Below are 20,911 nucleotides of genomic sequence, written 5' to 3' on the forward strand. Positions count from 1 at the left end.
TCAAGCTTTGCCTGGGAGGAAAAAAGTCAGCTTGTCTCATCCGTTTGCTTCCCATGAGAAAGACAAGATTATCTGCCATCTTATGAAGAATGCAGAGATTCTCTGTGATCCCCGGTAGTGCCATCGCTCATGATAAATGTGACAGTAGCTTACTGTGGAGCACAGTACAGCAGAGCCAGTGCTTCACTCCTATCCCAGCTGTCTGGATCACAACACAACGCCTCACCAAGTGGTCAGCTCAAACACCTCTTAACCAGCCCGAGAGCCTTCAATGGTTCTTCACATGCCCATCACCCCACACTGTTGCCAGTATTTTATTTCTAAAAATGCAGCACTAATTCACATTCTCATTCACCCATTAGTGCCTTCTAATATCTACATAATGAGTCTGAATTCTTAGCACGGCAGTTTGGGCCTTTGTATGACCTAGGTCCTGCTTCCATGCAGACTTTCTGGACTCCAAACCCCAACCAGTCCAGAAGCAGCAAATACTTCTCCTTATGGATTTCCCTCCTCTTCAAAAACTCCCCACTTTGTATGACTCTGCCCTTCTTATCCACAGCAGCAAGGTAAACAACTGATGCCTCCCTTTCCCAAATCTGCGTTCTCTTAGCCCTGGTCTTACAAACATTATCTCACCTATAAAAATAAAAATAAAGCAGCTTTGCTTTGCTATCAGTAGTCTCCAGAGTCTTAACCCAGGACTTGGTCCCTTTCATGGTTAGCATCTATAACAGCTCAACAAACCCTGTATTTCAGAGATCGCTAGTGAAGAGGAGTTCTGGTTAAACATAACCAGGTAGAATGCCCTGAGTGAACAGATCTCATTGAACTCATGTTAGAATAACTAAGCATTTAACTTTTTGACAAAACCTCAAGTGTAGCAATGAAAACAGCTTGGCAGATTTCAAAAGAAACAAGGAAAAGTATCTGCCCCTGCTGTTTGAGTCCAATTTTTCTCCAAAATCTTTATTAACAGAAGCAGCACTGCTGGCATTCACCACTATTTCATTCTTTGACGGTGCCCACCCACTGAGACATGAATAGATTTGTATTAGACATATTAGACAAACTGAAAATATTCCAGGCTGTCTGTCAAAGAAAAGAAGGGTGTTGAGAATCATTACATTACCATAAAGCAGAGCATTATTTCAGTAGGTGCCTTCAAAACGGCAGTAAGTTTAAAGTCAGAATTAAAGCCTGCACGTGACAAGATTTTAGTCGTACAGTTGCCAATCTCTGTTTAAAAGGTCAATCATATCAACAAAGCCATCAGCAAAGGTAAGCACTGGATATAGGAATCTAAATATAGCTGTATATGTTCATATTCAGAAATAATATTGAGATAACTGGCCAACATTTTACAAGCCGTTCCCCATTAATTTAGATACCATGGACTGCTGAAGTTATTATTGAAAATTGGAGAAAATCATCAATAATAGCCCACCTTTCAAACTGAACATCCCCAAAACCTGAAAGGCAACAAGAAAAAAAAAGTTGCACTACAGGACTGCTTGTTGCTCATGTCCAAAACTGGGGAATAAGCCAATAAAATCAATCTGGCAACAAAAAGTTTCAAAAGCTGATCTCAGAGGTGGGGTGAGGTGGTACCATCAGTACAATTTTACAGATAATAGGAACAAATTGTAGTGTTCTATTGCACAGAAAGGAAACTATAGTTAACAATAATATATTGCACATTTCAAAATAACTAGAAGAGAGGAGTTTAAGTTCTCACCATAAAGAAACAGTAAATGCTTGAGGTGATCAATGAGCTAACTACTAAAATCTGATTAATATACATTGCTTACATATATTGAAATCCCATAAATATGTATAATTGTGATATTTTAAAAACATAAATTTAATAAAACAATTTTCCTATAATATGATCATGATCTAAATGACCACTACTGTTAAAAATTGCTACTCCTGGGGTCAGCACAGTGCCACGGGTAAAGCTGCCACCTACAGTGTGGGCATCCCATATGGGTTCCAGTTCATATCCCAGTTGCTCCACTTCCGATCCAACTCTTGGCTATGGCCTGGGAAAGCAATGGAAGATGGCCCAAGTGCTTGGGACCCTGCAGTTGCATGAGAGACCTGTAAGAAGCTCTTGGCTTCAGATCAGCCAAGCTCCAGCTGTTGCAGCCATTTGGGGAGTGAACCAGTGGATGGAAGCCCTCTCTCTCTCTCTCTGCCTCTGCCTCTCTAACTCTTTCAAATAAATAAATAAATCTTTTTTTTAAAGTGCTGCTTCTGTTTACAATAATATAGTTATTAGTAAGTTATAAAATTATGGTATTAATCATGTCATTTAACCATCAATACACATAAATTAGCTTATGCAAATAATGAAGACTCAACTTGGTATATTTATTGCTCATTGCTCATGTACTCTGTACTTTTCCTTTATACCTTAAGGAACAGTATGGTTATCAACAGATGATAAGGGTAGCCTTTATGCATGTAGGGAGATGAGCTTTATCTCACGATGCTTCACAATGACCCCACAAGATACACATGAGACATGATCTTTGGTGTCCAGGCAAAGCATGATGAACTGTAGTGGCTCCAGCACTCACAAACTGTGAAATCTACAGCAAGTGTCTGAGTCTCTCTAACCCCCGAAACCTCTTTTGTAAGGTCAGCTCCTGGAACTAGGGCTATTAAAATTTTAGTGCTGTTCTTGATTTTCAAACACAACTGGTAACTGCCAGATTGTATTACCACTATGATATAAAATCAGTAAGTGAGACATGGCAGACAGGAAAGGAGAGAAAATGCAATTCATCAGTGTATCTGGTAGCATTGCAGGAGTTCGTAGCAAACGGGCAGAAAGGAACAGGGCAGTTCTCCAGAGATGCTTGCCAAGATACTATACTTCGTTGGGCCTCAAAATTAGAAAACTCAGAACAGAGACAGGCAGGGCACCCAGCAGGTGGGATGACAGCTAAGGACCTGAGGCATATGCATAACTTGTGCCTGGCAGCCACCCCAGCGGGGTCAGAAGGAGGCTCTCAGGGAAGAGTTTAGAACCTGCAATAGAAATAAAGTATGAAGAAGAAAGGGGAAGACTGTAAATGCCAAAAAAAAGGAGTTTGGATATACTTAGCCAACAAAAAATGAAGCAAAGTTTCCCAAACCCAGAATTTTTATGGAAATTATTTATGCACATGGCAAAGTTAATTAATATATTTTATAAAAATTACTTTTGGAAATTTCTAATATTGAATTGCTATAAAAAGTCAAAAATGTAAGGTAAATCTCACCCTTTCTATGTTTTATAGTAGATATTACAGTATCTATAAGATAGCCCAGAGAACCTAGCACATAGATTTCAGTATATGAGTCATAAATTTTGAAACAATTTTGGTTATTGATAATGAAAAATAAGTATATGTACAATATTTTATCCTACAGTCCCAGATAATGTGCTGAACAATAGGTGTACCTTTCCCTACTCCAACAGCCAACAAAGAAAAACTAAATGATTCAAATTCATCTCCTTTTTCTTCATTTTCTATTGGACATCCTAATAAGCAAATAAATAACAAAAAGCAGAAATGACAGGGTAGAAGTGAAGTCAGTAAATGGCAAAAGAAAACAAGGAACAAAAATGAATAATCTCTCCCTAAGTAATAGAAATTGACTGTGAGGTATTATGGATAATTATTCTCTCAGAAGCCCTTTAACAATGAAAATCATTTGCAAACAGCTATCATCTACTGGTCCTACAGGGCACATATCCTAATTGCCCCTAAGTGTGCTTGTTATTGTCAAAATGAATGCATATACAACACAGGGCTGCAGTCTTCGATTAAAGTTAAGGAATAGGCGGGCGCCGAGGCTCACTAGGCTAATCCTCCGCCTTGCGACGCCGGCACACCAGGTTCTAGTCCCGGTCGGGGCACCGGATTTTGTCCCGGTTGCTCCTCTTCCTGTCCACCTCTCTGCTATGGCCTGGGAGTGCAGTGGAGGATGGCCCAAGTCCTTGGGCCCTGCACCCGCATGGGAGACCAGGAGAAGCACCTGGCTCCTGGCTTCGGATCAGTGCGATGCACGGGCCACGGCAGCCATTGGAGGGTGGAATGGCAAAGGAAGACCTTTCTCTCTGTCTCTCTCTCTGTGTCTACTCTGCCTGTCAAAAAATAAAAAAAAAAAAATTTTAAAAGTTAAGGAATAGACTGGGTCATGTCAGTCCATGGAGTGTCATAATCTCATAGGCACAGAAGGCAGACTCCCTGGTTCAAGGTCTGACTCCACCACCAACTAGCTTCGACCTTAAACATACTCTGTGCCAAGTTTCTTATATGTAAAGTGTTGAATAATCATAGTACTTTCCTATAAAGTATCCATATAAAAAGTACAGAGGAGTAAGCATTTGCCATGGCAGTTAGAATGTCACTTGGAACACCCGCACCCCCTATCAGAGTGCCTGGGTTCAAGTCCTGGCTCTTCTCCTGACTCCCGTCTCCTACTGATGCACATATCGGGTCCTTTGCATCCACATACGAGATCCAGACTGGGACTCTGGTATCTGTGGAATCAATCAGCAGATGAACAACTTCTCTCTCCCCTTATCCTCCCCCTTTCAAATGAATAAACACAAAATTAAAAACAATAAAGTTTACCCACTTAAAACCCTTGGAAGACTGTAATATGATAAAAGTCATCAATCATTACTATCATTAGTTGTGTAAACAAATAACGAAAGATCACAGAGCAGGAAGCAATTCCTTCTAAACGGCATTCATTGTGGGAGTTAAGGGAAGGCTTCGCAACACATAAAATCCTTAGGCCTGGAGGTTTGTTGGAAAGCAAAGGGCAATGCAGACAGGAAAACCATAACAAATCAGACCAAGGGACATGGTGTTGTGTGGTTACCACAATGGTGAGCAGTGCATCTGTCTCCAGAGGTAGTGTGAAGTCCTTTTAGAACCTGAAGCTTAGCATGCACATGAATAAGGGCCTTAATTCCCTCAACTTCGAGTGACTAGAGATTCTGAAGGTGTTTAACCTAGAAAGAAACTTGCCAAGGCCTAAGACTGAAGGAGAAATTAAGCAATGCTGAAAAGGCCACTCAAGCTAAAGATAACTCTAGCTACCACTGCCAGACTCACGGAACAATCACGAACATACTGTCAGTCCACCATGGCCAGCTGCACCACGAAGCACGTATTGTACTAAGAACTTTATTTGCATCACTTTTAATATTTAAAACAACCTTAAAATAACTACTTGGCCTAACACATTGACTAGACTAATCATCAACAAATTTAAGCAGTCTACAACCAGTAAGCACAGCTAGTAAGGGGCAGAGCTGAGTCTTCCAACATCCACCTTGTCCACAACCTCCTGCCTCCTCGTGGGTCTTTTCCGTGCCGTTAAGCTGGAACCGTCATCCAGTCAATGAGGACACGGGCAAAGGTGCAAGGGGTGTAGAGGGAGAAGAGTGGTGGTTACCAAACATGTCTGAGGTCTGTGACTTTGGAGATGCTTTGACACAGCTATGTGCTTCAAATTTCTAGCCTGCAGAATGAGCTTCTGAGTGATGTTTACTCAGAAGGTTAACAGAGTTCCTTTGAAGATTTAGCAGGCTTGAGGTGCCTGTGGGATACTTACTTGGAAAGATTCACTTGGCAGATAGAAGTGGAACTTGCTGCTGAGCAGACAGGCCTGCCTGTAGACAGACTTCTGAGATATTAAGCGTTGAGTGATAGCTGAAACTCCAGAAAGTGAAGTATGCACAGGAAAAAAAAAAACATGTAAAAGGGTAGAACAAAAAGTGAGAATTGTGAAAAATACTGGGTTAAGTTTTAAACATTGAAAAAACAGAAATTTTGATCCTTTTCAACAATTCCTCCAGTGTGTGTCAAACTACTGAAATGTCACAATAATGACATATCTCAGTTCTTGACTGTATTCCTAGCAAAACCATTAAAACATGCAAAGTATTGTTTTTCAAACTTACCAAGCAGCCTCTTAAACAATTCATTGACCATCAAAATCTCTACAAGAAAGAGGCTCTCAAGAATTCCAAGGTTATCCAAAGCTAATGAATTTGTTAGACAAACAGGAGCTCTGCAAAAATCACTGGTGAAGCTCCAGCACAGACCCAGCTCTCCTGATCTGCACTCCACAACACCACTCAGTGGAGTGATGCGTCTGCTGACAGAATGGGCTTCAGTCCCTCCTTGGGACTGTAATGAAAGCAAACCAGTTCACACTGTTGTCTTAATAGCTCTAAAATTATAATTGCTAATTAATCACTGCTGAGTTGGACTTGGCTTGGATTTCTTGGCAAGTGTTTTTATTTCATTAGTGACATGGTGAATTTCTTTTTTCTGCCTTTCTCCTGCCAGACTTCTCATTCTATAATGACAATATGCAAAATAACATTTTTATAAAATAATGGCTGCAGTTTGTCTTCTTTTCATTTAAGATAATGTTATCATTAAGCATCATAAAAATGTAAGACCAAATAACAAGTGTAATCCTGATGAAATCTTTTTCCAAGCATTAATTCCCTCTCGAATGGCAAATCAACTTCACTAATGCATAAGGAAATTATGCAACTAAAATGCATCTCACATTTGTATTGAAATGATACCAGATTTCTACAAATACATTATGTTGCTTACCACTTCCTTAGTAATTATGTTCTTAAACCTAGTGAGGACAAACATTTCTATTTTTTTTTTTTTGACAGGCAGAGTGTACAGTGAGAGAGAGAGACAGAGAGAAAGGTCTTCCTTTGCCATTGGTTCACCCCCCAATGGCCGCTCCAGCAGCATGCTGTGGCCAACGCACCATGTTGATCCAAAGCCAGGAGCCAGGTGCTTCTCCTGGTCTCCCATGCGGGTGCAGGGCCCAAGCACTTAGGCCATCCTCCACTGCACTCCCGGGCCACAGCAGAGAGCTGGACTGGAAGAGGGGCAGCCTGGACAGAATCCGGTGCCCAGACCTGGACTAGAACTGGTGTGCCGGCGCCGCAGGTGGAGGATTAGCCTAGTGAGCCGCAGCACCGGCCCTCTAAATTTCAATAGAGAAAAAGTAAACCTGTGGTTTTAATACCCATTCAGAGTTCCCTTAATACTCATTCAGAGACACTAAATGATATATATTAACTTCTTTATTTAAAAATAAAGAACTGTTTTAACAGAATTAAAGCACAGAAACTGAACTATAACCTTAACTAAATCATGTTGACTTTCCTTACTATAAAATAAATTATTTCTCAAAATAACTTTTAAGTAATTACTAGTTCTAATATTTGAGTATGAAATGTCGGGACCAAGTTGTAGTATGAAAGAAGCTTGAGACCAGATTTCCAAGGGCACTCAAGTCTACTCTCAAATGAACACAGCAATGAAACAAGAAAAGCAGGTGCGATGCACGTGCAACTTAATGCCAAGTTCACAGCCCAGTCATTCAGTGGGATTTTCACTTCCAACCTCCTCTGATGTGGATGTTTCAGAACTAGATTGCTCACTCTCATTATTTACTGCCGTAATTTCTGCAAGTGGTGACAAGGCTTGTATCAAAACAGGCATTTGTCACACTAGGAGCATGCTAGGATATCTCTTCATAATTAGAAAAGGCATAGCACCATTTGCTTTTTCTAGATTTCTCTAGAATCTAAAAGTGAAATAAAAGTTACAACATTCTCAAAAACAATCAAATACCTTGGAATAAACTTAACCAAGGATGTTAAAGATCTCTACGATGAAAATTACAAAACCTTAAAGAAAGAAATAGGAGATGATACCAAGAAATGGAAAAATCTTCCATGCTCATGGATTGGAAGAATCCATATCATCAAAATGTCCATTCTCCCAAAAGCAATTTATAAATTCAATGCAATACCAATCAAGATACCGAAGACCTTCTTCTCAGATCTGGAAAAATTGGTGCTGAAATTTATATGGAGGCACAAGAGACCTCGAATAGCTAAAGCAATCTTGTACAACAAAAACAAAGCCAGAGGCATCACAATACCAGATTTCAGGACATACTACAGGGCAGTTGTAATCAAAACAGCATGGTACTGGTACAGAAACAGATGGATAGACCAATGGAACAGAATTGAAACACCAGAAATCAACCCAAACATCTACAGCCAACTTATATTTGATCAAGGATCTAAAACCAATTCCTGGAGCAAGGACAGTGTATTCAATAAATGGTGCTGGGAAAACTGGATTTCCACGTGCAGAATCATGAAGCAAGACCCCTACCTTACACCTTACACAAAAATCCACTCAACATGGATTAAAGACCTAAATCTACGACCTGACACCATCAAGTTATTAGAGAACATTGGAGAAACCCTTCAAGATATTGGCACAGGCAAAGAATTTCTGGAAAAGACCCGGGAGGCACAGGCAGTCAAAGCCAAAATCAACTATTGGGATTGCATCAAATTGAGAAGTTTCTGTACTGCAAAAGAAACAGTCAGGAGAAGGAAGAGACAACCGACAGAATGGGAAAAAATATTTGCAAACTATGCAACAGATAAAGGGTTAATAACCAGAATCTACAAAGAGATCAAGAAACTCCACAAAAACAAAACCAACAACCCACTTAAGAGATGGGCCAAGGACCTCAATAGACATTTTTCAAAAGAGGAAATCCAAATGGCCAACAGGCACATGAAAAAATGTTCAAGATCATTAGCAATCAGGGAAATGCAAATCAAAACCACAATGAGGTTTCACCTCACCCCAGTTAGAATGGCTCACATGCAGAAATCTACCAACAACAGATGCTGGCGAGAATGTGGGGAAAAAGGGACACTAACCCACTGTTGGTGGGAATGCAAACTGGTCAAGCCACTATGGAAGTCAGTCTGGAGATTCCTCAGAAACCTGAAGATAACCCTACCATTCGAACCAGCCATCCCACTCCTTGGAATTTACCCAAAGGAATTTAAATTGGCAAACAAAAAAGCAGTCTGCAGCCTAATGTTTATTGCAGCTCAATTCACAATAGCTAAGACCTGGAACCAACCTAAATGCCCATCAACGGTAGACTGGATAAAGAAATTATGGGATATGTACTCTTTAGAATACTATACCGCAGTAAGAAACAACGAAATCCAGTCATTTGCAACAAAATGGAGGAATCTGGAACACATCATGCTGAGTGAAATAAGCCAATCCCAAAGGGACAATTACCATATGTTCTCCCTGATCGGTGACAACTGACTGAACACCAAAAAGGAAACCTCCTGAAGTGAAATGGACACTATGGGAAACAGTGACTTGATCAGCATAGCCCTGTTAATGAACAACTTAATACATTATCCCTCTTAGTAGTTTTTTTGTCTGTTCTACTTAATATGACTGGTTTAATTCTGTAATTAATACACAGTTATTCTTAAGTGTTAAAAATTAACTGAAATGTGATCCCTGTTAAACATAAGAGTGGGAATAAGAGAGGGAAGAGATGTATAATTTGGGACATGCTCAAGCTGACTTGCCCCAAATGGTAGAGTTAAAAACATACCAGGGGATTCCAATTCAATCCCATCAAGGTGGCATGTACCAATGCCATCTCACTAGTCCAAGTGATCAATTTCAGTTCACAATTGATCATAATGAAAGGACTAAGAGTCAAAGGGAGCACATAAACAAGTCTAGTACCTGCTAACACTAACCGATGGAATAAATAAAGGGGAGAGTGATCCAACATGGGAAGTGAGATACTCAGCAGACTCATAGAATGGCAGATGTCCTAAATAGCACTCTGGCCTCAGAATCAGCCCTAAAGGCATTCGGATCTGGCTGAAAAGCTCATGAGAGTATTTCAGGCATGGAAAGCCAAGACACTCTGGCAAAAGACCTCTGCGAGTGAGATCCCAGTGGAAAGAACAGGTCTTCAAAGAAGGAGGTACCTTTCTCTGAAGGGAGGAGAGAACCTCCACTTTGACTATGACCTTGTCTAAACAAGATAAGAATCGGAGAACTCAGAGGGCTTCCATAGCCTTGGAAACTCATGACTGGAGCATAGGGAGATTACTGATGCCATAGACAGGAGTGTCAATTTGTAAAGTCAACAACAGGAGTCACTGTGCACTTACTCCTCATGTAGGATCTCTGTCCTTAATGTGCTGTGTATTGAGATTTAATGCTATAACGAGTACCCAACCAATATATTTCACTTTGTGTTTCTATGGGGGTGCAAACGATTGAAATCTTTACTTAATGTATACTAAACTGATCCTCTGTAAAAAAAAAAAAAAAAAAAAAAAAAATTATCAACTCCCAACTTGACTCTCACTGGGATTAAACATGACAATAGGTCTGATCTGATTTCATCATCGTTTAAAAAAAAATCATCTATTATTTTTCACTTTATGTTTCTGTGTGGGAGCAAACTGTTGAAATCCTTACTTAATGTATACTAAGCTGATCTTCTGTATATTAAGATAATCGAAAATGAATCTTGATGTGAATGGAAGGGGAGAGGGAGTGGGAAAGGGGAGGGTAGTGGGTGGGAGGGACGGTATGTGGGGGAAGCCATTGTAATCCATAAATCGTACTTTGGAAATTTATATTCATTAAATAAAAGTTAAAAAAAAAAGTTTCAACATTCTTTCTAGCAGCCACACTTTGGATTTTCATCATTGCAAGATCAGTCCCATGGCTGTGGTTTAAAGTTTGATGATGTTTCCCATGAGGGCACAGGAATCTGCTTACAGATTTCTTTTCAAGGTCGCTGACACACACAGTTGAAGTACTTGGGAGATCATGCTGTGTTTAATTTCAGAGACAGAGGTAGAACTAAAATAAGTGGTTTGCTGCGAAGCACTAGATGCTGAATCATTTGCACAGGTTCTGTAACTAAAAAACTTGAATTAGCCAGTGCCCAGGGCACTGATACATTAAAGTTTTAATATAAAAAGTTCTGCAATGACTTTGCCCTGATGACTTCTTGTCCCTTATATACCAGAAAAGGCCATATGGAAAAGTACACCAGGGAATGGTCAGTAAGTAATTAACCATACCTCTCTTAAAATCTTTTATTGCACAAGCCAGAAATTCTGTCTCCCAGTGACATTAACATGCTTGAAATGAATAATGCATGGTGAGGAATGGGTCCCTGAAGTACAGAAAAGGGATCTGACTGCTTTAGGCCACTGCCTGGACCAAGAGAGGGCAATTGTCATTAAAGTGTTGAGCAGAAAGTCATGGATCAAAGAGGCTCATAATAATTACACATGCCTCCTCAAGACAAAGAACATCCCTAATGCTGCCTCACCCACACCTCCACGACCAGCGGTGAAGAGAGTGACTACAGCATACAGTGAATGCCTCCTCACAGTCCTGCTAGGGACCCGATGAAATTTTTATGATCTGCTGAGATAGCCCCTCCTTTCGCGTATTTTGAAAAGACACACAGAGTATGTAACAAGATTATGGAAGGATAAGTAACTTTAATTCCTTTCTAGGTTAAATGATTCATTGAGTTATAAAATATCCAACACATTTAATTCACAATATATTAATATAGCATCAAAATATAGATTTTGTGGACAAATATTAAACAATCACACTGGTTACTATTTTCTATCATACCCTAAACTGACTGCTTTCATAGACAATATTCAAAAACATTTGCAATGAGGGAGTTCTACAATGGTCACTTGGTTATTTTTGCATACCTAAATAGGGGTAACATACCTATTTTTCACTGAGGCCTTGAACAATCATTGTGCAATTAGAACAAGTATTAAAAGCATCCATTTATCATCGATTCATATGCTTTATGTAACAAGAATTCGGGGCCAGTGCTGTGGTTTAGAAGTCTAAGCCTTCACCTGTGGTACCAGCATCCCATATGAATGCCAGTTCATGTGCTGGCTGCTCATCTTCTGATCCAGCTCTCTGCTAATGGCCTGGAAAAACAATGGAAGATGACCCAAGTGCTTGGACCACTGTACCCATGTGAGAAATCCAGAGGAAGCTCTTGGCTCCTGGCCCCAGCTTTGGATCAGCTCAGCTCCAGCCATTGCCACCATTTGGGGAGTCAGCTAGAGGATGAAAGACCTTTCTCTCTTCCTCTTCCTCTCTCTTTCTGTAACACTACCTCTCAAATAAATTAAAATCTAAAAGAGTACTCTTGCTTTTGAGTAACTTTTAAATATAAAAAACGCATGAGAAAATAAAAATAGATTGTATTTTCTAATAAAACTGATATTACTTTACTGAAAAGTTTCTCAAATATTCTTTGCAGTTTACTACACTATTTAAGAGATTTTCTGAAGTTTTTCACATTGACAGTAACATATTTTTAAATCAAAAAATTTATATTAGATATTTTGTTTAGTTTTCTTGGCCTTTATTTTTGTCAATGAAAATGTTTATTAATCTAACATGAATAGATTTCATGCATTTCATAGAAACAATTCTAAGATAACCATACTTATCTCCTTTCTTCCTCCCTCAAAATCTCTCCATTCTTTCTTTTATTCCCCCTTTAATTTTGTTGCAGTAACATGCTTTCAATTTGCTTTACATAGTCTTAATGTACCACTAAGCATCATTTTCCACAAGTAAAAAAGGAACTATTTCATGAGAACATAGACTATAAATAACAGTCCAATCATAAGACAGCAGTTCCATTTTTATATATTTTTACTCTATATTAACTACCACATATCAGAGAAAACTATGGTATTTGCCTTTTGGGGACAGGCTTATTTAACTAAGCATAAAGGTTCCCAGTCCCAGCCATTTTGCTGCAAAAGACAGGATTTCATTCTCTTTTACAGCTAAGTAGTACTCCATAGTGTAAATGGGACACATTTTCCTTATCTAGTCATCAGTTGATGGACTTCTGGGTTGATTTTGCATCTTAGCTACTGTGAATTAAGCTGCTATAAACATAGGGGTACAAATAACTCTTTCATATACTGATTTCATTTCCTTCGGGTAAATTCCCAAGAGTGGGATGACTGGATCTATTTTCAGATCTCTGGGAAATCTCTGCGCTGTCCTCCTTAATGGTGTACCACTATACATTCCCACCAACAGATTAGGGTGCCTTTTTTTCCTTTCCAGCACTTACTATTTTTTGATTTTTGGATGATAGTCATTCTAACCAGGGTGAAGTAAAACCTCATTGTGGATTTTATTTGCATATATTTTCAATTAGGATTTTCTTTTTTAAGATTTATTTATTTACTTGAAAGACACAGTTACAGAGAGAGGTAGAGACAGAGAGAGAGGTCTTCCAGCCACTGGTTCACTCCCCAGATAGCCACACGGCCGGAGCTACACCAATACGAAGCCAGAAGCCAAGAGCTTCTTCCGGGTCTCCCATGTAGGTGCAGGAGCCCAAGGACTTGGGCCATCTTCTATTGCTTTCCCAGGCCATAGCAGAGAGCTGGATTGGAAGAGGAGCAGCCGGGACTAGAACAGGCACCCATGTGGGATGCTGGCGCTTCAGGCCATGGCTTTAGCCCACTGCGCCATAGCACCAGCCTCTCAACTAGGATTTTCAAAAAATATCTATCACTTTAAAATGTAACTTTTTTATTAAATCAAAAGTGATTATGGCATGAATTTCTCATACCACCTCCTAAAGGCAAAGGTTCTCTGCAGTTGTTCTCCATGCAAGTTATTTTACTCAGGATGTTTAACACATTGTAATATGAATGGCTACATTTTTAAGACACCAGATTTTTATATTCATTTTAAAATATTTTTGAAAACAGAGGACACTAATAAATAGATACAGAGAGGAACATGCAGGGATTGTGTGTGTTTGTGCATGTTACAAGCACCCAAATGGGATTGCTTCAACTTGAGGCACTTCTGTACTGCAATACAGACAGTCAGGAAAGTGAAGAGGCAACTGACAGAATGGGAAACATTATTTGCAAATTATGCAACTGATAAAGGATTAATAACCAGAATCCAAAGAGGTCAAGAAACTCCACAACAACAAAACAAACAACCCACTTAAGAGATGGGCCAAGGAATTAAACATTTTTCAAAAGAGGAAATCCAAACAGCCAATAGACACATGAAAAAATGTTCAGGGTCACTAGCCATCAGAGAAATGCAAATCCAAACGACAATGAGGTCTCACCTCACCCTGGCTAGAATGGATCTCATACAGAAGTTAACAACAAATGCTGGTGAGGATGTGGGGGGAAAAGGTATACTAATCCACTGTTGACTGGAATGCAAACTGGTAAAGCCACTATGGAAGACAGTTTGGAAACACCAGAGAAATCTGAATATAGCCCTACCATATGACCCAGCCATCCTACCCCTCGGAATTTACCCAAGGGGAATTAAGTCAGCAAATAAAAGAGCTGTCTGCACCACCATGCTTATTGCAGTTCAACTCACAATAGCTAAGACATGGAATCAACCTAAATACCCATCAACAGAAGACTGGATAAAGAAATTATGGGATATGTAGTCTATGGAATACTACACAGCAGTAAAAAATGAAATCTGGTCATTTACAACATCATGTTGAGTGAAATAAGTCAATCCCAAAGGGACAAATATTATATGCTCTCCTTGATCTGTGACAACCAGCTGAGCACCTAAAAGGAAACCTGTAGAGGTGAAACTGACACTAGGAGAAGCAATAACTTGATCAGCCCTTGTCCTGACTGTCAAGGAACAGCTTACTATTTTATTCTTTTTAGCATTATATTTTATTTTTTTTTTGACAGGCAGAGTTAGACAGCAAGAGAGAGAGACATAGAGAAAGGTCTTCCTTCCATTGGTTCACTCCCCAAGTGGCTGCTACGGCCAGCATGCTGCGCCGATCTGAAGCCAGGAGCCAGGTGCTTCCTGCTGGTCTCCCACACGGGTGCAGGGCCCAAGCACTTGGGCCATCCTCCACTGCACTCCCGGGCCACAGCAGAGAGCTGGACTGGAAGAGGAGCAACCGGGACAGAACTGGTGCCCCAACCGGGACTAGAACCCGGGGTGCCGGCGGTGCCACAGGCAGAGGATTAGCCTAGTGAGCTGTGGCGCCAACCAGTATTTTATTTTTCTACTTAATACCACTGGTTGAACTCTTTACTTAACACAGAAATATTATTAGATGTTCAAATCCAGTTAAAAATTGATCTCTGTAAAAAATAAGAGTGGGAATAGAGAGAGGGGAGATGTACATTTCAGCACAGGTTCACACAGACTTACACCTAAGGGTAAAGCTAAAACTGTGCCATGGGACTCCAAATTCCATTAAATTGGCAGGTACTAATACCATCTTACATGTTACAGTGATCCTATTTAGTGTGTAACTGATTATACAGATAGGATTAAATGTCAAAGAGATCACAAATAAGACCAAGTGTCTGCTAATAATAATAGATAGAATTAAAAAGGAGAGAATGATCCAACATGGGAAGCAGGCCACACAGCAGACTCATAGATGGCAAATGCCCTAAATAGCACTCTGACCTCAGAATCATCCCTTAAGGCATTTGAATCTGGCTGAAAAGCCCATGAGAGCATTTCAAGCATGGAAAGACAAACTCTGTGGCAAAAAATGATTTACACAAAGGGTCTCTGGGAGCAAGATCTCAGTGGAAAGAAGGGGCCATCCAAGAAGGAGGTATCTTTCTCTGAAGGGAGGAGAAAAACTTCCACTTTGCTTATGGCCCTAATTATTGACCGAGTTTGTGAACTCAAGAGGCTTCCATAGCCTTGGCAGCTCATGCCAAGAGCCTCAGTAGTTACTGATGTCATATATGTCAATTGTTAAATCAACAACAGGAATCACTGTGCATTTGCGCCCCAAGTGGGACCTCTGTTCTTACTGTAAATGGTAAAACTAATCTTCAGACAGTACTTTATACTTTGTGTGTCTGTGTGGTGCAAACTGTTGAAATAGTTACTTAGTATAGAATGGATCTTCTGTATATAAAGATAATTAAAAACAAATCTTAATGAAGAATGGGATGGGAGAGGAGGTAGCAGGTGGGATGGTTTTGGGGTGGGAGGGCAGGTATGAGAGGAAGAACCACTATATTCTAAAAGCTGTGTCTATGAAATTTATATTTATTAAATAAAAGCTAAGAAAAAAATTAAAGAAATGAAAAAAACAAGAAGCAAAGGGGTACAAATAACTCCTTTATAATCTAATTTCATTTCCTTTGGGTAAATTCCCAAGAATGATACACCTGGGTCACATGGTAGATCTATTTTTAGATTTCTGAGAAATCTCTACACTGTATTCCATAATGGTGTACTACTTTACATTCCCACCAACAACGGATTAGTGTGCCTTTTTCCCCCACATCCTCATCAGTATTTTGATTTTTGGATGATAGCCATTCTAAATAGGGTGAAGCAAAATGGCATTGTGGATTTTATCTGCATATATTTACAACTGGGAATTAAACTAAAATATCGACAATTTTCAAGTTTGACTTCCTTCTTTATGAAATCAAAAGGGATTACAGCATGAAGTTCTCATACCTCCTCCTAAAGGCAAAGGTTTCCTGCAGTTGTTCAAGCAAGTTACTTTACTAAGGATATTTGAAGAGTTAAAATTGTATATGTGTGGGTGTAAAAAGTTAAGTTTAAGCTTACAGGTTTAAACCTTCCTGGTGCAGCTGTGAAAATAAAAGAGTGAAGTAGCACCTTGACAGTAGGGACTCCATTTTGGAGCACTTGAGACTCCATTCTGGGAAAGCACCCCCCCACTGTGAGACCCTGGTCTGAAACTATGATCTCAAATAGTCGGACAATAGCAGTGCACTACATCATCCTTGGCAGAGCACAAAAACCCCCTAGCATGATTGCTCAAGCTTAAAAGTAGAAAGGTTGCACCTGGGTTACCTGGGCTAATAATGAAGATGTGATTTGTCTATGTCTTAAGATCATAATTGCTGATTGTAAGATTTTAGCAACCGCTTAGCAACCGTGAATTCTCTCCCTCCTCCCGATTTTGTGGTTTTTGCCTTTATAAACCCTGTGCTGTAGTTCCTCGGGGCTCCTCTGTCCTTGTATGTTCAGAGGGCCCCAACATGTTGGATCAATAAATTTAACTCTTTGCTGGTTGCATGAGAGAAAAAGTCTCTTGGAGTCGTTCCTCGGGCGGTGGGCTTTTTTAGACCCTAACATATTCAACACTTTGTAATATGAACAGCTACATTTTTTTGATATCTTCAAGCTGCTGGGTTTTTTTAACTTTTATTTAGTAAATATAATTTTCCAAAGTACAGCTTATGGATTACAATGGCTTCCCCCCACCATAACTTCCCTCCCACCTGCAACCCTCTCATCTCCCGCTCCCTCTCCCATTCCATTCACATCAAGATTCATTTTCAATTATCTTTATATATACTAAATTGATCTTCTGTATATAAAGATTTCAACAGTTTGCACCCACAGAGAATGTAAAGTGTAAAATACTGTTTGAGTACTAGTTATAGCATTAATTCACATTGGACAACACATTAAGGACAGAGATCCTACATGAGGAGTAAGTGAACAGTGACTCCTGTTGTTGACTTAACAAATTAACACTCTTGTTTATGACGTCAGTAATCACCTGAGACTCTTGTCATGAGTTGCCAAGGCTATGGAAGCCTCTTGAGTTCGTTGACTTCAATCTTATTTAGACAAGGTCATAGTCAAAGTGGAAGTTCTCTCCTCCCTTCAGAGAAAGGTACCTCCTTCTTTGATGGCCCGTTCTTTCCACTGGGATCTCACTTGCAGAGATCTTTCATTTAGGGCTTTGTTTTGTTGTTTGTTTGTTTTTTTTTTGTTTTTTTTTTTTGCCAGAGTGTCTTGGCTTTCCATGCCCAAAATACTCTCATGGGCTCTTCAGCCAGATCTGAATGCCTTAAGGGCTGATTCTGAGGCCAGAGTGCTTGAACAGCTACATTTTTAAGACACCAGATTTATATCTTCAGTTTGAAATATTTTTTAGGGGGCTGGCACTGTGGTGCAGCAGGTTAATGCCCTGGCCTGAAGCGCCGGCATCCCATATGGGCGCTGGTTTGAGACCTGGCTCCTCCAATTCCTGTCCAGCTCTCTGCTGTGGCCTAGGAAAGCAGTAGAAGATGGCCCAAGTCCTTGAGCCCCTGTTCCCACATGGGAGACCTGGAAGAAGCTCCTGGGTCCTGGCTTCGGATCGGCACAGCTTCAGCCGTTGCAGTCAACTGGGGAGTGAACCATCGGATGGAAGACCTCTCTTTCTCTCTGCCTCTTCTCTCTCTGTGTAACTCTCACTTTTAATAAAATAAATCTTTAAAAAATATATTTTGAAATCAGAAGGGCACTATTAAGTAGATATATAGAGAGGAACATACAGGGATTGTGTGTGTTTCTGCATGTTACACAATTTAAATCTAGTATTCAGTAATGTTTCCTTGTGTAGTAAAATTAAATTACTTCTGCTTTTCCGATTCTAACACAGAAGCAAAATGAAAGACTTGCTAGACCAAATGCAGAGAAATCACTTGGGAGCATTACATAAATTTCAGGTCAAGTTATTTGTCTTTAACAAACCACACCCACACAGCCAACCTCTTATCCTCCTGCCTGAGCTAAACCCAGCTGGGAGTAAGGCCTTTCCTTGTCAGCCTCACAGCATCCAGTGCTTCATAGCGCTCCAGCCAGCTGGTGTGTGCACTAAGTAAGTATTTCCACCAACTGTTTGAAGATCCCTTATTATGAGAAAGGTGCTTACTAATTTCAAACATATTTTGCACCAAAATAAACATCTTCTGATTCCAGTTTCCAAGAGCTTTTTGAACTACCCTTCGAGAAGTTAATGGGAAACATAAATAAATTCATTACATTGTTCTGCCCTGGGCAATGTGTAGCAGCACAAGACATGATACAGCAGAGTGAGAACCCACACACATGGTCACATAGGAAAGATCCACTGATCAATTCCACATAGCACTCAGGTTAGTAGCTGTTAATTCCCATCATGTGAAACTATAACCAGAAATTCTACTATCTTTTCAGAGAGTTATTTAAGAGACAAAGCAGAAAGCATGTTTGTGTTCTTCTAATATCATGTATGCTACTGTTTCAGATTCAAAATATTGAAACATTGGCAGACAACTCAGCAAACACCAATATGTCAAAAGGAAGCTTGATTACTTATTAGGAAGATGCATTCCAAATATCCATGTGTGAGCCATCCCCCAGTTGTAAAGGCCATTGTTTGATACAGACTGGAAGGTGACAAACTGTGATTTTGTTTCCTTTTGAACATCTGGACCTCTATCACTGCCAGCTTTGATTTCTAATGGCTCAGTTTAGCACAGTTTATCCAGGCAATCTTTTATCTGGAAAAAAAAAAACACTTAAAATAAGGACTTTACTCAACCAAATAGAGGCTGGAGCTGGATAGACAATTTCAATATACAATTTTAAACTGGATTATAGAAATGTCTGAGAAGACATCACACAACTGCAGCTGCACGAACGTCTCTACTAGTGATAGGCACTCATCTTTCTCTAGAACTGGCTGGCTAGATTTCAGCTCAGTTTAGAGACTGTTCTTTCTCTGCAGAAGAAAATCTTATTAAGTACTTGTATGTGTTTGTGCAGCTTTGAACTGGGGTGAAATCCACACTGCTCAGGCTTTATCAGCAAGTGGTTAATCCAAAGAAGTGGTTCTCAAGCTCCAGTGGTTAGGATTCCCCTAGAGAGCGGTTACAAAGGATAGTTTTCTGGGCCTTACTCCAAGATCCCACCTTAGCAGGTGTAGGATGGACTGAGGAGTTTGCTTTAATAAGCAGCCCACTCACTAGTGGTATTTGTGGCATACTAAGAAACACTTAGGTAAAAGGAATGAACCAAAAACATTGGTGATTCCTACAGTATCAATCTATTTATGCTGTTCCCACATTTTTAAAATTTAGATTAAAAGTTGAAGGATATTAAAATGATGAGAAATTTTCATGGGAAGCATTTATTCCCACATGAATTAGTTTCTCAGAGGCTTTGTGCTTCCTTCTCTCCTCCTATGTCTATACACATACATTGCATATTCTCTTGTACTTTTGTATATGTTACTGAGGATTTACTGTCCCATTCAATATTGGAGTAAATCATGAATCTAAACTTTCACAATTCATGATACGGGTTCTTTAGGATAAAAAGTTCTGAGTGAGATGCTGATTTTCCTTCTAGTAATCCCAAATGCAGTGACCCAGAAAGTGCAAAATGTGAAAATATGGACTTGGGAGACTAGAAAAGAGTACCAACTAATTCTAAAAACTTCAAAGAGTTATTTTTGGATAATGTATGACGTGAGTGGACACAGGAATTTATAGCAGCAAGTATGATTTAGAATGAGATGCCCAAATTCATACATGTTGAATTTACAAAGGTTGATTTAAGGAAAAGTGCAACATCTGAACTGTCCTGTGTATACGAAATAATTCAATCTATAAACACTTTCCCACAGAGAAAGTTCCAGGCACAGATGAGCACTGAGGAACTGTGACAGAACATCTGAGAAAGAATCATGCGTGTCATATGCAGTTACTTCTAGAACACAAAAAGGACCACTGAGTTTACAACACTGGCAACACTGTGATGTCAATCCCTGTAGGCCATGTCAGGAAAAGAATTTTATACAACAAATCGCCCCCAGCAACACAGGTAGAAATATTAGCAAACCAAATTTAGCAAGATATATATACATATTTATATTTAAAATATATGTATATATATATATATTAAAACCACCATGACAACTTTGAGAATCAGTATACCACAATATTAATACTGTAAGAAGATTACATGACATCCTATTTCAATACTCACATATGGCAAAAAAAAAAAAAATCAGATGAAGAGAAAGACCACAGGGGCCGGCTCTGTAGTGCAATAGGTTAATCCTCCACCTGCGGTGCTGGCATCCCATATGGGCACCGGGTTCTAGTCCCAGTTGCCCC

At 39.7% G+C, this 20,911-nt stretch overlaps 1 long non-coding RNA gene across 2 annotated transcripts in view; it reads right to left on the reverse strand.

The window, feature by feature from the left end:
* LOC103347854 (uncharacterized) overlaps window positions 1–20,911 on the reverse strand; it is a 70,091-nt gene that overhangs the window by 35,618 nt on the left and 13,562 nt on the right. The window contains exon 3 of one of the 2 annotated variants that reach the window (XR_016235216.1): window positions 17,758–19,291. The exons of the other annotated variant lie outside the window; for it this stretch is intronic. This is a non-coding gene — a long non-coding RNA (uncharacterized LOC103347854). Of the gene's footprint in view, window positions 1–17,757; window positions 19,292–20,911 lie in introns of those variants that run through there. 2 annotated transcript variants of the gene reach the window in all.

This window comes from Oryctolagus cuniculus, chromosome 6 (genome assembly GCF_051225735.1).
Source record: "Oryctolagus cuniculus isolate XC-2025 breed Fujian yellow rabbit chromosome 6, ASM5122573v1, whole genome shotgun sequence".
Taxonomy (NCBI): domain Eukaryota; kingdom Metazoa; phylum Chordata; class Mammalia; order Lagomorpha; family Leporidae; genus Oryctolagus; species Oryctolagus cuniculus.